Genomic DNA, 12941 nt, shown 5'->3' with positions numbered 1-12941 from the left:
ACAAAACAAAAACCACATACACAAAAAAACACTCATATAGCACGCCTGGGTGGCTCAGTGGGTTAAGCCGCTGCCTTCGGCTCAGGTCATGATCTCAGGGTCCTGGGATTGTGTCCCGCATGGGACTCTCTGCTCGCCGGGGAGCCTGCTTCCTCCTCTCTCTCTCTCTCTGCCTGCCTCTCCAACTACTTGTGATTTCTCTCTGTCAAATAAATAAATAAAATCTTAAAAAAAAACACTCATATATATTATGGTGAGCTTTAAGAATATCAAAAACAGAGAAGAGCATAAATGATGCCCAAGAGAAGAACAGATCACCTAAAATGTACAAGAATAATACTGACAGCAGAATTCTCAATAGTAATAGCATATAAAGGAGACAGCTGGGTGTTTGTATAGATGTAAAAGATATTTGAAACTAGATATTATACATCAAGCCAAATTATTGATTAAATTTGAGAGCTCAGTAAAACTACAATGAAGCATGTTAGGTCTTAGAATATTTATCACACAGAGACACACATTTTAGAAAACTTCCTTGGAGGACAGCTCAATTTAGATAGAGAAAACAGAATTATGTACTCAAAGGCACATTTTGAAGGAAGGATTTAATATAGTCTGCACTGCAAATATTCTTTAATCGTATGTTCTGAATTTCCTAAATTTAAGAAGTATTTGTTCAAATATTTATCTTTAAATAAACCCTAGGAGACTTTTTCTTGGATTCTGGAAAATCAGTCCATTTGGACACAAATCTTTTTGTCACTGATGGAAATTTTGATAGCCCTTAACTGTGGAATGTCTAATGTATTGTTACAGCAATTGTGATTTGCCAATACATGGGTGATGTGTGTGTGTTGTGCGTGTTTATTTTTATTTTTGATGGTTTTACTCTTCTATGAGATTTTTAAATAGACATAATTTTAATAAATTATGATTTGTTGAAATCTATCTGAGGTTATATATAATAAAATGAAATTTGTGTGAACTGAAGAAGTGCGTCTCCATTTTTTTTTTTTTTAAGAGTAGACTGGTCTTTAAAAATTGTCCAAAGAAGTACATTATATTCATTATTAAATTTGATAATATACAATAAAGGATTTATGGTCATATGGAACCATATCAAATTCTACTATTAATTCATATTAATAATTACCATAAGAGGAAAAAGGGATATTTTTCAAAATGAAAATTAGTGTATTTTTCAAAATATGATATAGTGTTATTCACTGAACAGAGGGAACAAATGTCAAAGTTTAACACAGTTTACAGAATGTTTTAACATAAATTGAAATTTAAATCTGACCAAATTTCACACTTTTTAGTAAAATGATAGCACTTTAAATCCTTGAAAAGTGGTAAGGGACCCAAAACATTGCTTAGAACAACAAATTTAACACTACACTAGTCTGAGATGGTTAAGTTATGGTACAACTTGCCATTGTGTATCATCAAATGGTATATTTTTTCCTTTTGGTCTTGTCATTATATTTTATTTTAGCCATTCTGATAAGTGTGTAGTGATATCTCAGTGTCCTTTTAATTGCATTTCTTTGATGTCTAATTATGTCAAATTATATTATTTTGATGTTTAATGATCTGAGCTTTCTCAGTTCAAGACCATGAAGCCACTTAGGAAAAATACAATTGCAGATGCACTCATAGACCAAATATTATTTAGAAATAAGAACAAACATTACTACCCATTCCAACAAAAAATAGATTTGTTATGCAGTAGGGATTTTATAAATTACATGACACAACTTATATAGTAAGATGAAATAGGACAGGTGGCTTTTTGCAGCTATATACAACATCATTTTATTTTCAATTTGCAGTATAATTTTTCCAAGGTATACACAGAATATATATTTAATGTAAATAGTGAACATTTTAAACACTGTATATGGAAATTAATCAATTTTAAGTTTATAACAATCAAAATTAACGGAAGTTTATTTTAAATTAGTTAGCTTTCTCTGCATTGCAAGACAGAATAATCAAGAATTGGGAAGAAAAAAATAATCTCTGTAAAATTACTGGGGGTGCATTATAAAGTGTTCGGTAACCGATCAAACTCACAATTTGGATTGAATGGCAAGTGACTTTTAAAATCTGGAACTCATTGTCAATTTTATTTCTTCATTGTGTCTTAAATGTGGAACAATAATGAGGTATTTCAAAGAGGTGAACCACAGATAGATTTCTCTAAAGGTGGGGTGAGGGTTACTCAAAAAGGAACTTGACAAGGCTTTTAAAGATATCGACAATCATTATAACATAACGTGACTGATTGTTACCGTGCTCTTAACTGGGCAAACACTTGTTGGCTTCCAAGATAGACTAACATAGTTGAGATGGTTCTAGCGGCCTTCTAGCACAGGGTCTCATGAGGCAGGGATTCTAGCCACTGGCTGTGGAAGGCATGAGGCCTGTTAGTGATTCTCTTTTTTCCTCTGCAGAATGGGTCTGCATTCCAGGTCCTTTCTACCCCAATAAATAATGCGGCGAATCTCTCAGTGAGTTGTACTTTTGGTTTAAACAGCCAACTGTCTCTTAAAAAGGACTTTTGTTTAAAGTCCTTTAAAAAAAAAAGTTCTTTCAAAAAAATATTTATTTTTATTTTTTTATTTTTTAATCCCATATGTTTACTCTGATACTGGAACTTTGTCCTTTAGACCTTCTCTGCTGATTAAAATATTCTTCATCATCAGCACCTACGGCTCTCCTCTCCTGGTGTTCTCTCGGGAAGGGGTCTTCTCTAGCTCTTCTAGCAGGAAACGGCCACTTCCCCTCTACCCCTGTTGCCAGACCAACCTAACCTATCCTGCAGCGTCAGGTCGTCCTGGCCTTTTATCTGTTGTTCTCTTCTGAGTGGTTAGTTTTTCATAGATACTGTGCTTTGCTTTTGGCAGGATTTACCCTGGACTATCAAAACCCTTTTCTTGTACCACTGATGCCTAAGAAACAGTCCTGATGAGAGAAGAAGAACTCGAACAGATCATATTTATCCTGAATGTTAGGTCCAAAATGAAAAATACATTTCTGAGGAGCCTCAAGATCTCTGAGAAGGGAAGTTTCACCAACTCTGTCATGTAGGGGCATCAATTCCGATTCTGTGTCAATTTTCCTACTTTCCCAGCTAGTAATTCTCTACCTCAGAAGGCCCACTCTCAACCGTTTCCTCTCTCAAAGGCAGTTGCTCTTAGAGTCTGCACATGGCACTTGGGGCCTGCTGGTCGTTGGCTACTGCCCTCTGTACCTTGGGTCTAACAGCTGCGGGGCATCAAGATGAGAACGTCTTTTGTTCTAAGACTTAATATAGTTTGGGGCACATGGTAAGCAATAATCACTTTTTTTGTTGATCCAAGTGTTCGACCTTTCTTAATTATTCTAGTACCACATTTTACTTGTTCTAAGATTTGTCTCCCCCCCCCCATTTTAATATCTCTTAAGGTGGCACTCACCTTGCACTTGAGGACATATCCTAGTTTTACTGACAGCATTTCTCTTTCTTAGTCGAACATAAACTATAGTGCATCTTACCCTTGATGAAAGCTAGGATGCAATTAAATACTCTATTATGGTTACAATTCTGATATTTGAAATCCTCCGGTAGCTCCCTGTGCCCCCACAGTGTAGTACCTCACCTCCTCGGCATAGTATACAAACCATCTCACCCCCAGTGTTAACCCCGGAGCTCAGCCTCCATCCCCAGGTGATGCTGCCAGATCAGCTGTTGGTTGACATGAACTTGCTGTAGTTTCCCGAATGCACTGTGCTGCCACCTGGCACTGTGAAACTTGACACACTCATCCTCATTCTTCGCATTGCCCTTGTCTATCACCTCCCCTGAAAATCTGTTCCTAAGTGGCTCTTTCCAGCTCCAACCTTCCCTTGGCAGTCTTTTATCTCCCTGTGGTAAAACCTGTCACACTGCACCATGGACATGCCTGTTGTCCCCCTGAGAAGAGAAAAGGGACAGTGAGGGCCCCCCAGCATTTGCAGCTCTAGTGCAGTGCCCCATGCTTGGCTTGCAGGAATGCCAGATCATGAAGACAAACGGAGATCATCCTCTGGCTAAAACCAGCTCTTCTTTGCCTACCGCAGTATCTGGTTCAATAAAGAGCAGCCAGTTATTATTGCTGTTTTTCTAGGGATTTTTTCCCCATATATTTCCCAGGTCTTTACTCTTTTTATAGCACTTTAATTCAGGCTTCAACCACTTCCTAGTCAGATCAGGTGAAATCATTTTCCTTCCCATACCCTCGATGTATTTCACACCTAGTAATTGTTTCTTTTTAATGATTTTATTTATTTATTTGACAGAGAGAGATCAGAAGTAGAGAGAGGCAGGCAGAGAGAGAGAGAAGAGGAAGCAGGCTCCCTGCTGAGCAGAGAGCCCAATGGGGGTCTCGATCCCAGGACACTGAGATCTTGACCTGAGCAGAAGGCAGAGGCCTAATCCACTGAGCCCCCCAGGAGCCCCCATATCTGGTAATTTTTAATCAACGTGGATTTCCTGCATCAAATAGTTCCTTCTTCTTCAAATATAAATATATAAATATATTGATCAAGTCACGTGCATGTCTTAGGAGAATGTCATACCTTTAGTAGCAAACTTGAAATCTTGGCCATTGGTTTTGATTTTTGTTTTGGTTTGATTTGGTTCGTTTTTTGTAATTTTAAAAATCCTTCCAGCCCTTGGCTCTGTCTGACCTGACTGCTTTCAGCTGTTTCTGCAACAAAGTTGTCCCAGCAGTGATAACTCTCATTGTTTACAGTGGCGCCCCTTTCTGAACAATTTGTTAATAAAAAGATTTTTTTTTTTTTTGGCTATGGTAAATGTCGAACAACAATGAGGTATTTCAAAGAGGTGAACCACAGATAAATTTCTCTAAGGGTGGAGTGAGGGTTACTCAAAAAGGAACTTGACAAGGCTTTTAAAGATATCGACAGTCATTATAACATAACGTGACTGATTGTTACCGTGCTCTTACCTGGGCAAACACTTGTTGGCTTCCAAGATAGACTAACATAGTTGAGATGGTTCTAGCGGCCTTCTAGCACAGGGTCTCATGAGGCAGGGATTCTAGCCACTGGCTGTGGAAGGCATGAGGCCTGTTAGTGATTCTATTTTTTCCTCTGCAGAATGGGTTTTTCTACATTCCAGGTCCTTTCTACCCCAAAAAATAAAGCAGCGATTCTCTCAGTGAGTTGTACTTTTGGTTTAAACAGCCAACTATCTCTTAAAAAGGACTTTTGTTTAAAGTCCTTTAAAAAAAAAGTCCATTCAAAAAAATCTTTTTTTAAATTTTTTATTTTTTAATCCCATATGTTTACTCTGATCCTGGAATTTTGTCATTTTGACCTTCTCTGCTGATTAAAATATTCTCTCCAAAATGTCAGTTTTTTGCAGGTACTTGCACTGTAGACATTCTTTACATATTTTTTAAAAAATCCATTCACGATTCTTCGTGAAAATCCCGGGAATCTGAAAGACTACCATTCGCTATTCATCAAACAGTTACTGTCTCCATCAAGTGACAGGGTTTCAGAGAACGTGAGCTCACAAGAGATGTAACCCTTTTTCCACTTTCTGCTACCATGTTCATTTCTATGTTACTCAGAGGAGCCTTCTTTGTAGAAACATATTATCCAATCTTTTATAAAGCTGAATTTAAATTCTGTCCCTTCATTCCCCACAAAGCTTAAAAAGCCAAGCAAATTTTGTTTCATTTTTTAAAAGCCCATAGATGGCATTTTTTTAATGTTGCATTTTTGAGATTTCATCACTCTTTATGTTACTTCTACTTCACAGATAAACAATTGCTAATGACAATTTGAACTTCCTATAAATGTGCAATCAAAATCCCTAGGTACAGATTACTGAAGTTCTTCGTTCCCTTTAAACATTGTTGCTCTCTTGATATGCATTCTTGTTTTGTATCATATTGCATTATAAAGTTTTTTTTTAAAAGACTGCATTTTTTAGAGTAGTTTGGGGATCAAAGTAAAATTCCCTTTCCCCACATACACACAACCTTCCCCATTATCCACATCCTGTACCACGGTGATAATTTTTCACGCTCACTGACCCTACACTGACACATCATTATCACCCCAAAGTCCACAGTTTACATTAGAGTTCACTCTTGGTGGGGCACCAGGGTGGCTCAGTGGGTTAAGGCTTCTGCCTTCGGCTCAGGTCATAATCTCACGGTCCTGGCATCGAGCCCCAGACCAGACTCTCTGCTTGGCAGGGAGCCTGCTTTCCCCCAACCCCTGCTTTCCCCGCCTGCCTCTCTGCCTGCTTTGATGCCTGTCAAATAAATAAATAAAATCTTAAAAAAACCTTTTCTCATAGAGTTCACTCTTGGTATAGTATCTTATGCATTTTGACAACTGTGTAGCGATATATATCTAAAATATCATACATGTCATACAGAACATTTTCACTGGCCTAAAAATCCTCTGTGCTCTGCCTGTTCATCCTCCTCCTCTCCTAACTGCTACAAACCGCTGACCTTTATACCATTTGCATAGTTCTGCCTTTTCTAGAAGGTCATATAGTTGGAACCTTGCAGCATGAAGCTTTTTCAAATTGACTTCTTTCACTTATTATGGCGGATTTTAAGTTTGTTCCATGTCTTTTCATTGCTTGATAGCCATTTCTCTTTATCGCTGAATCATATCCCATTGTTTCAATGGACCACTGTTTATCTATCCATTCTCCTCCTGAAGGACATCTTGGTTACTTCCAACTCTTGGCACGTATGGGTAAAGCTGTTACAAACACAGGTTTATATGCAGGATTCTGTGTACACAAAGTTTTTGCTCTTTTGGGTGAGTACCAAGTAGCACGATTGCTGGATCATATGGTAAGAATATGTTTAGTTTGGTAAGAAACTGCCCAACTGTCTTCCAAAGTGGTAGCACCATTTTGGTGTTCTCACCAGAATGAATGAGAGTTTCTCTTGTTCCTCATCGTCAAAAGCATTTTATGTTGTCAGTATTTTGGATATTAGCCATTCTAATAGATGTGTAGTGATATATCATTGTTTTATTTATTTATTTATTTTTTAAAAAGATTTAATTTATTTATCTGACAGAGAGAGATCACAAGAAGACGGAGAGGCAGTCAGAGAGAGAGAGAAAGGGAAGCAGGCTTCTGCTGAGCAGAGAGCCCAACGTGGAACTCGATCCCAGGACCCTGAGATCATGACCTGAGCCAAAGGCAGCTGCTTAACCCACTGAGCCATCCAGGCGCCCCTCTTTGTTCTTTTAATTTACAATTCCTTAATTAGACATGCTGTGAATCATCACAGCATCTTTTCATATCATTATTGCCATCTCAATATCTTCTTCAGTGAGGTGTCTGTTCCAGTCCTTGCCAATTTTTCAATCAGGTCATTCATTTTCTTGTGTTTGAGTTAATAAATAAATACATAATAATAATAAATAAATAAATAAATAAATAATGAATGAATGAATTTATTATATATATTATATATGTTATATATGTTACATATAGTATATTATATATATTATTATATATTAAATAATAATTTATTAAAAATAAATTTACTAATGAGGCCAAGAATTCAGAATCACAAATACTTCAGAACTAATAAAACTGCCTTCACTTGAGGGGATGCTAGGGCAAAGGGAATTTCGCTCCGTGCGGGAATCTTCCACCAAGCTGCGGAGACTAGCCCAGGTAAGCAGCAGCAGCATCCCCAAATCCAACTCTGATTTCCCAAGGAACGCTGTGCTTTCCCAGGGGAGATGCCCAGGCAAAGAGGCTTTCGCTGTGTGCGGGTTTCTCCCACCGCGAGACTGGGCTCAGGCAAGCAGCAGCAGCCTGCAGAACATTTCTCAGCGAATGCTGTGCTTTCGCAGAGGCTTTGGCTTGGAGCGAACAGCACTTTGCTGCTGCTTCCTCAGCAAGGCTTCTGTCGCGTCAGGGAAGAAGAGCTTCGGGAGAGCTGGTGCCTCTTGGGCCTTGCTTTCCCGGGCTCCATGTTCGCGTCCTGGGTTCACCCTGCCAGGCCGAACTAAGCAGACACAGCTACAACCCTCCAGTAGCATGCGTAGCCTAGGATGGCACTCAATGCACACTACCATCTCCCAGTGTAGACATCACTTGGCCTTTTACTCTGGCTCTCAGGCGAACTCGCGGACTAGGCCAGTGCTTTCCCCACAGGAAAGGAGAGGTGACAGGATCCCAGCACACCACCCGTGCACTGAATAGGGAGCTTTGGGGGACTGTCCCCACTCCTTTCCCTTAAACCCCGTGCCTCCTCCAAGCTTCCACATCCTGCAGGAAGATGGCATCTGACTCCCCGTTATTTCAGGGAGCTGTTTTTGTGACTTCAGGGTAGGCGCCTGGTGGCTAGCGCATCTCTGCCCCAGAGACAGGTGGCCAAGGAGCTGCTATGTCTTTGGGCCCAGAGGCTCAGGACAGGCATGCTTTCTGCCCAGACTCCATCTGAAGAGTGGAGCACGCGCCCTGCCATACTCATCCCCTTTTCTCTCCTTAGCAGCCAGGCTTCCGTCTCTCTGCACAGGGAGCGGGAGACACTTGTATTGCCACCGGCCGCTGTGCCTGCCAGGGCCGGCTCTCCTGCTTCGCAACCGTTTCCAGACCAGAAGGCCAACGGCTCCTGCTCTTCTCCCTGGGCAGCGTGCTGCACCTTCCACAGATGCTCCTGGGGAGCCCAGTGAAAGACGTGTCCCTTTCCTTAAGGCTCTTTCCACAGGCGCAACCAAGCTTCTCATGCCCAGGCAAAGAGGATTTCGCTCCATGCGGGTTTATTACACCGTGCTGTGGAGACCAGCTCAGGCAAACAGGAGCATCCCTCAGACTGGACTCTGATTTCCCAAAGAATGCTGTGCTTTCCCAGAGGGGTTGCCGGACAAAGAGGCTTTCGCTCTATGCAGGCTTCTCCCATCCTGCTATGAATACTAGGCTAAGGCAAGCAGCAACAGCAGCCCACAGAACCGACTCTGATTTCCCAGCGACTGCTATGCTTTCGCAGAGGTTTTCAGCTTGACATGAACCGCACTTCACTGCTGCTTCCTCAGCAAGAATTTGGGTTTTTTCTCTGTCGCAGCAGGGAAGAAGAGCCGCGGGAGAGCTGGTGCCTCTTGGGACTTGCTTTCCCGGGCTCCAAGTTCACGCCCAGGGTTCACCTTGCTAAGCCGAACTAAGCAGACACAGTCACAACCCTGCAGCTGCGTGTGTGTCCTAGCATGGCACTCTATGCCTATTACTATCTCCTGGGGTAGGAGCCTTTTGTCCGGTGCTCAGGCAGACTCGGGGTCCAGGCCAGTCCTTCACCACAGGGGAGAGCAGACGACAGGATCACTGCACACGACCCGTGCACTGGGATGGGGAACTGTGGGGGACTGTCTCCACTCCTTCCCTGGCACACGCCCTGCCACCCAATTCCCTGCCACATCTTGGTGGAAGAAGGCATCTGACTGCCCGTTTCTCCATGGGGCTGTTTCTGCGAGTTCCGGGTATGGCACCTGGTGGAAAGCCCAAGTCTGCCCTTGGGACAGGTGGCCAAGGAGATGCTGTCCCGTTGGGACCAGAGGCACAGGACAGGCCTGCCTTCTGCCCAGACTCGTTCCTCAGAGTGGAGCACACGCCCCTGCCCTAGTCGTCCCCTCATGTCTCCTTAGCAGCCAGGCTTCCATCTGTCCGCACAGGGAGCTGGTGACACTTGTCTTGCCACCGGCCTGCTGTTCGTGCCACGGCAGGCTATCCTGCTTCCGGAGTGTTTCCCAACCCCAAGGCCAATGGCTCCTTCTCTTCTCCGGGGGCGGCGTGCTGCGCCTTCCCCACACGTGGCTTCTCTCTCAGGCAGAGGGGATGCTAGGGCAAAGGGTATTTCGCTCCATGCGGGTATCTTCCACCAAGCTGCAGAGACTAGCCCAGGTAAGCAGCAGCAGCATCCCCAAACCCAACTCTGATTTCCCAAGGAACGCTGTGCTTTCCCAGGGGAGATGCCCAGGCAAAGAGGCTTTAGCTGTATGCGGGTTTCTCCCACCGCGAGACTGGGCTCAGGCAAGCAGCAGCAGCCCGCAGAACATTTCTCAGCGAATGCTGTGCTTTCGCAGAGGCTTTGGCTTGGAGCGAACAGCACTTCTCTGCTGCTTCCTCAGCAAGGCTTCTGTCGCGTCAGGGAAGAAGAGCTTCGGGAGAGCTGGTGCCTCTTGGGCCTTGCTTTCATGGGTGCCATGTTCGCCTCTCCTTGGGCCCAGAGGCTCAGGAAAGTCATGCTTTCTGCCCAGACTCCTTCCTAAGAGAGGAGCACAGGCCCTGCCCACCTCATCTCCTCCTGTCTAAAAAGGTTTTCAAATTTATATCTAGATAGATAGATAGATAGATGATAGATAGAGAGATATCCCAGAAGCTGCAATGCTAGGCTAAGACCAGGCTTTAAATGGCTTTTCTATGCTCTACTAAATACTTTAAACCATTCATTATATCATAGCTCAGTGTTCGAATCTCCATTTGTTTCCTCAGTTTTCTAATATTTATCTTAAGGTGACCTGATCCAGACTTTTGATCACCTTTGTCTAAATATTTCTATTTTAACAAAGTCCTTTTGAACACTCAGAGACTATAACTTAGAAAAATACTCTGATTGTTATCTCACTAGAGTGGAAAATATATAGTTACCCATTAACTAATGATATCCATGTCTACATTAGATCCATGACATTTTTAATTCTTGGGAGCTTTTGGCTAAATGAATTTTTTACGCTTCCTTTAAATGAAGCTTTAAGCCATCGCCATATGAATAAAATTAAAGAACTAAATGAAAACAAGCCAAGTATTTACAGAGTAATAGAATGTGCAGTGGAAAGAGTACAATTCTGAAATCATAAAGCCTAATTTAGTGTGATGCATCTTTATCAGCCATGTAATCATAAACCAGTTATCTAAATGTGTTAGCCTCAGTTTTTTCACCCCTGAAATGGTGATGATAATACTTATTATGCAGAGTTGTTGTGTGGATGTAATGAAGCATGGAGCATGAGAGTCTCTTATTCCATGCTAAAATGATAGCTATTTTTATACTTATAATAATTCTAATAATAGTAATTAAATTGTTCAAAATGCAAATATTCATTTATATTGAGGCATTGTATTGACTATTCATAGACACATTTACCAAAATAAATTTCATTTTACTTTACCCCCTCTGAGGATATATATTCCTTAATTCAATACGAATCTCATTATGAATAATAATTATCATAATAAATGTGCTGATTTTTCTTCTATTTATTTTTAGGGAAGTGTCCTTTACTGTTGAACATAAAGAAACTTAAGCAAGTCTGTCTTATTCAAAATTTGCATGCTGCTTTCTTATGAACCTAGATTAGAGAGTTGTATGAAATAAATTCATGCAGTTAAGACATTTATGTTTGGAAAACTGGGTGGTCAGTTTAGTATTTCAAAAGAAGATTTTAAATTTAAACCTTAAAACTGAGCTCTTTCAGCCTTATTTATAGACCATCCTTCATGCTTCATAAGTATTCCTTCATTGTAAACTAACTAATAGTGTTTGTCACAGTGTATATAACTAAAATGGATTTTGTATTTCATTATTTCAGAGTTAGTTGCAGTTTCTACTTCCTTTTTTGAAAAATAGATTAATTCTACAAAAAGTTATTTCCAGCTTTATTGAAAAATAATTGACATATTATAATTTGTAAATTTAAGAAATGATTTCTTATAACACTGCAAACTTTTAACATTGTGTAAATTTTGTACCATTTGATAAATTGGCATACATCTGTATTGCAATATAATCTACATAAAAATTTTAATACATCTACTATCTCATATAGTTGCCACTGTTTTTTATGCATGTATGGTAAGGAATTTTAAGATCTACTCTCTTAGCAACTTTTATGTATATAGTACAGTAGAGATGAAATACAGAGGTCTTGTGGGATTTGTTCCAGACTGCCTCAATAAAGTGATTATCTCAATAAACTAAGTCAAATCATTATTATTTTTTTTTGGTTTCCCACTGAAAATAAAATATTATGTTTCCCAGTGCATATAAAAAATAAACACTATACTGTACTGTTCAAAAGCATTATGTCTTTAAGGAAAAACAATGTATATACCTTAAATAAACTAGTTCTGAGATTTCAGTGGGTCATAATTACTGATCACAGATCACCATAACAAATACAATAATAATGAAAAAAACTTGAAATATTGCAAGAATTACCAACATGTGACAGAGAGACAAAAAATGAACAAATGTTTAGAAAAATGGTGGCAGCAGACCTATTTTATACAAGATTGCTATAAACTTTCAACTTGTAAGAATGTGATATATTCAAAGTTTAATAAAGGGAAGCACAATAAAAAAGTATGTATATATTATTAACTATGATCATCATGCTGTACATTAGATCCCCAGAACTTTTTCATATTATAGTTGCATGTTTGTACCCTTTGACCACCTTATTCCGCCCCAGGTTCACCTCCTGTCAACTCAACTCTAAGTTTCCATTAGTTTGCTTTTCCTTCAGATTCTGTATGTAAGGGATATCATAATACATAAATTTAAAAAATATATAAAATCTTTGAAATATTTCAATTAGTATAATACCTTCAAGATCCATCCATGCTGTTGTAAATGGCAGTATTTCTTAATTTTTCATGGCTAAGTAGTATTCCATAGTATATATTTACCATACTTTTTTATTCATTCATCCATTAATGGATACTGAAGTTATTTCCATCTCTTGCTTAGAGTTAATACTTTTATAATGAACATAAGAGTGCAGATATGTCTTCGAATAGTGACTTCGTTTCCTTTAGATATATACCTAGAGGTGGGATTACTGAATCATATGGTAATTTTACTTTTAATAATATGAATAATCTCCATACTGTTTTC

The sequence above is a fragment of the Mustela lutreola genome (genome assembly GCF_030435805.1).
Source record: "Mustela lutreola isolate mMusLut2 chromosome 4 unlocalized genomic scaffold, mMusLut2.pri SUPER_4_unloc_1, whole genome shotgun sequence".
NCBI lineage: Eukaryota > Metazoa > Chordata > Mammalia > Carnivora > Mustelidae > Mustela > Mustela lutreola.
Note: the sequence above shows the minus strand (reverse complement) of the source record.